A 5,134-nucleotide genomic window follows, 5' to 3' on the forward strand; every position below is an offset into this window, starting at 1 on the left:
GGAAGCCCCACCAGCAGGTCCCAGGCAGGGGCAAATGTTCAGTGAATGCTCTCCCATTAGTCTTCTTCCCCGTGACTTTGACAGAACCCAAATCGGGGAAGCAGTTGGGGGTTTGGTGCATCATGGACTCCGGGTGCACTAAGACTTCAATCAATCCCCCACTTGCCAAGACTCTAGGGGTCGAGGAGGTACCGCTAGCAAAACCCCTTCGCATTGCCCAGCTAGATGGGAAGCTAGGTGGCGGAGAAGCAACGAGCAAGACACTTCCCTTAGAAATTGACATAGCAGAGCACTGGGAAAAAATACAGCCCGTGGTAGCTCCTAGCTCCGTCTTGGGGTTGGACTGGCTGTGCAAACATGACCCTATGGTGAGCTGGAAAGAGGGCACAGTCAGTTTTCAAGACCCGGGTTGTGGGAAGCACCGGCGGGACAAGTCACACAAACGTCCGCGCGGCGCCCCCCCTGAGGTGGCTGCCGTGGCCAATGCCGGAGAGGTGGGCTTGCCAAGGGACTATTGGGATTTCCAAGATGTCTTTGCGGAGACGGAATGTGACCAGTTGCCCTCCCACTGCAAAACTGATTACGCGATTGAGCTCAAACCCGGGGAGCCGCTACCAAAAGCCAAACTTTATTCCATGAGCCCCCGGGAAATGCAGGAATTAAGGGCTTTTCTAGACAAGAACCTAGCCCGCGGCTTTATCCACCCAGCCACCTCCCCCCTGGCAGCACCCGTCCTGTTTGTGAAAAAGAAAGATGGATCTCTACGCCTCTATACTGATTACAGGGGGCTGAATGCAGTCTCCACGTGTAATGCCTACCTGCTGCTGTTGATAAAAGACTTGTTGGGGCATCTGGGGAAAGCCCGTATTTTCACAAAGCTGGATTTAAGAGAAGCCTATTACCGGGTGCACATAAAGAAGGGGCATGAATACTTGACTGCTTTTAACACCCCTTTGGGACAGTTCGAATATACTGTTATGCCGTTCGGCCTCGCCAGCGCACCAGGCGTGTTCATGAACATGATTAATGAAATTATGCATGACCTGTTGTACAAGGGGGTCCTGGTTTATTTAGACGACAATTTGGTGTATTCTGACGACCCTGCCAAACACGTGTCACTGGTACAAGAGGTGCTGCGCAGGCTCCGGGCACACCACCTGTACGCCAAAATTTCAAAGTGCTAATTTCATTGGGAGGCGGTTGAATTTCTGGGGTACCAGGTGTCCAACTGGGGAATTGAAATGGATCCTGGCAAGGTCCGGGACTTGTTAGCATGGGAACCCCCTCGAACGAGAAGGCAGCTCCAGAGTTTCTTGGGCTTCATTGCCAACTTTGCTAGAGTTGTGCTGCCCCTGACTGATCTCTTGAAGACTAGGGGGGGCAAGTCAGCGGCATGCCCGGGCGTGCCCTTGGTGTGGACGCCGGACTGCCCAGCGACTTTTGACAAGCTAAAAGCACTGTTCACCTCTGAGCCGGTGCTCGCCCACGCAGACCCCCAAAAGCGATTTACAGTACAAGTAGACTCCTCGGATATGGCCATGGGGGCGGTGATCCTCTAGGAAGGGGGGATGGCAAATTGCACCCAATCGCCTATCTCTCTAAGAAATTCTCGGGCCCGGAGAAGAATTGGGTGATTTGGGAGAAAGAGGCGGCCGCCATAAAACTGGATCTGGCGACTTGGCGGCACTGGCTAGAGGGGGCGGCCCTCCCATTCATAGTGTGGACAGACCACAAGAACTTGCAGGCAGGCGCTCAAGCAACCCCGCTCGCTGTCCGCCAAACAGATGAGGTGGGCAGAGTTTTTCTCTCGTTTCAACTTCACTCAAAAGCATCTGCCGGGCAAAATGAACTTTCTGGCCGATGCGCTCTCGTGCCTCCCCAGTATGACAGCAAATGCGACCCATTGGTCGACACAATGTTTACCCCCCCCCAGCTCGGTCTGACGGTCATGACACGCAGCAAGACAAAAGGGGGTGGACCGTACCCGGGGGGCTGGGTCCAGAAGGACATCCAAAGTGACGCTGAATTTGTGACACTGCGCTCTTCCCTAGAGGAGAAGGGGGACCTGTTTTTTAAGGACGACCGCCTGTTCGTGCCTCAGGGCGCCCGTAAGGAGGTTTTGAAGTTGTGCCATGATTCCAAACCTGCAGGGCACTTTGGGTTTGTAAAAACCCTCCATCTAGTTAGATGGCATTATTGGTGGCCATCTCTGCGCAAAGACGTGGATTCCTACGTACAGGGTTGTCCAGTCTGCCTAACTTCGAAACCCATGGGGGGAAAAAAGAAGGGACTGTTACAGCCACTGCCTACCTCTTCCCGTCCCTGGGCGGACGTCACCATGGATTTTATTACTGATCTTCCCCTCAGCCAGGGGGGGAAGTGCTGTATCAAACAGAGTATCATGTCCAGATCACGGGAGCTGATTGGACAGATTAGTCTGGCTTGGCCTCACTTAGAGTACTGTGTCCAGTTTTGGGCACCAGTTGAAGAGGGATAGATAGCCATCTGACGGATTCTGTGATTCTAGGATTCTATGTATTAGCAGAGTGGTACATGCTATTCAGACTGTTTTTATGGCACAGAAAGAGGCCCCACTCGCCCCATTTCCACCAACCATCTAACAGATACCACCCAATCGAGCAACACTGTGCAAACACTGTGCAACTATAAGTCACACCCCCACTCTGTAAGTTGTACCCCATCCTTTCTAAACAATGGGGCAACGCAAAAAGTAATATTAGGGTGGCTGAATACCTTGCCACCACGTTAACATAGTCCTTGAAAGCCGCTGCTTCAGCAGTAAGAAGAAGAAGAAGAGTTGGTTCTTACAGTCGCCTTCCCTATCCTCTCCCCACAACAGACACCCTGTGAGGTGGGTGAGGCTGAGAGAGCCCTGATATTACTGCTCGGTCAGAACAGTTTTATCAGTGCCATGATGAGCCTAAGGTCACCCAGCTGGCTGCATATGGAGGAGTACAGAATCGAACCCGGCATGCCAGATTAGAAATCCGCACTCCTAACCACTACACGAAACTGGCTCTCTAAGAGGTCACCTCCCATCCGCTTGATAAGTTTTAGGCCTGAGACCTCTGGGAGGGGGTTTTCTCTGAGGTGTACGACAAGAATCGATGGTGCTCCATCCTGAAATACTTCTTCCACAACCATCTGCAGAATTGAAGGCCACTCCATTCCCTGATGCGCAGACTAGGAGATTAACATCCCTCAAGACCGAGATTATTTCCCCAACTGAATTCCTTGGTTTAGCAGTCTACTGAAAAGATGACACTATGACCCACTACAATGGCCAACAGTGCTTTGGAGATTCATCATGGAATGAGGCACATATTAATCACAACATGAAGGACAGATATACATCCTGTACACTTTTGAACGTGAATGCCCAGTTACCATAATGGTCTAAGCCAAAGCCATGTAGACTTGTGTGGCTGCCCCAATTCTAAAGGAGTGGGTTCCAGAATCACTTTTCTTGAAGCCCAACCTACTGAGGCATAGCCTCATGACTGCTGCAAACTGAAACTTGGACAGACATGTGCCATCCTTGTGCAGAAGCAAAGGTCTTGGTCCCTCCAGCCACATCGTCATGAACCGTCTGGTACTGGCAAATTTTGGGTGCCCCCCACAGGCATAAACACTTGTACACCTTTACCTGTTTGATCCATTTTTGACATACAAATGGCAATGATTTGTCTCTTCTTTGTAAACTCCACATCCCCCACTCCTAATGCTTTGGATCCCAACGTGGCTCTGGAAGGGGTTACCAGTTCAGTGCACCTGAAATCCCCATGATTTGTCAACGTGAATACTGCCCTCATAAGGCACACTTCGTAAGAAGAGAAACAGATGACTTTCAATTGCTGCACCATTTGCCCCCCAACCACTAAAGTAATGCGGCACCTGCCATCTCCCCTCACAGGTGCCAATCTGTCCCAACCTTTTACCACTCTGCAAGTCAAAAAAGGAGCATGAAGAAAGGTCCCAGGTTCCTAAAGCCTTACTCCAAAATGATAAACCACCACCACCACCCCCAGCAGCAAAATCCTAAGGTTCATGATTGGTGGCTCCGTAAAAGGTTCTGCGATGCACCACAACTCACATTCCTTCTTGAGCTTGGCCTCTACCACCTCCAGACTGTTGTGCACTGACACCAGGTGGCCACAAGACCATGAAGGATATACAAAAAGCCTCCCCAAAACCTTTTGCAAGATAGCTCCCTGCTGTCCTGTCTGGATAATGCCTCAGCCAATGTCAAAGCACCTCCAGCCAAACTGGCATGGGGGCCAGGCCACAAAGAGCTTCCGGGACATCAAATAGATTTTGCACCTGCAGAAGTGGCTCCACTTCCCGATCCCGATTCTTTTGGGTCCTGTGAAAAGGCACCATGGTGCTACTCTCCTGTGTGCAAGTAGAATCATAGAATCATAGAATCATAGAGTTGGAAGGGGCCATACAGGCCATCTAGTCCAACCCCCTGCTCAACGCAGGATTAGCCCTAAGCATCCTAAAGCATCCAAGAAAAGTGTGTATCCAACCTTTGCTTGAAGACTTCCAGTGAGGGGGCGCTCACCACCTCCTTAGGCAGCCTATTCCACTGCTGAACAACTCTGACTGAGAAAAACTTTTTCCTGATATCTAGCCTATATCGTTGTACTTGAAGTTTAAACCCATTACTGCGTGTCCTTTCCTCTGCAGCCAGCAGAAACAGCATCCTGCCCTCCTCCAAGTGACAACCTTTCAAATACTTAAAGAGGGCTATCATGTCCCCTCTCAACCTCCTTTTCTCCAGGCTGAACATTCCCAAGTCCCTCAACCTATCTTCATAGGGCTTGGTCCCTTGTCCCCAGATCATCTTCGTCGCTCTCCTCTGTACCCTTTCAATTTTATCGATGTCCTTCTTGAAGTGAGGCCTCCAGAACTGCACACAGTACTCCAGGTGTGGTCTGACCAGTGCCGTATACAATGGGACTATGACATCTTGTGATTTTGATGTGATGCCTCTGTTGATACAGCCCAAAATGGCATTTGCCTTTTTTACCGCTGCATCACACTGCCTGCTCATGTTTAGTTTACAATCCACAAGTACCCCAAGGTCTCGTTCACACACAGTGCTACCTAG

Source organism: Paroedura picta, chromosome 14, assembly GCF_049243985.1.
Source record: "Paroedura picta isolate Pp20150507F chromosome 14, Ppicta_v3.0, whole genome shotgun sequence".
Classification (NCBI taxonomy): Eukaryota; Metazoa; Chordata; class Lepidosauria; order Squamata; family Gekkonidae; genus Paroedura; species Paroedura picta.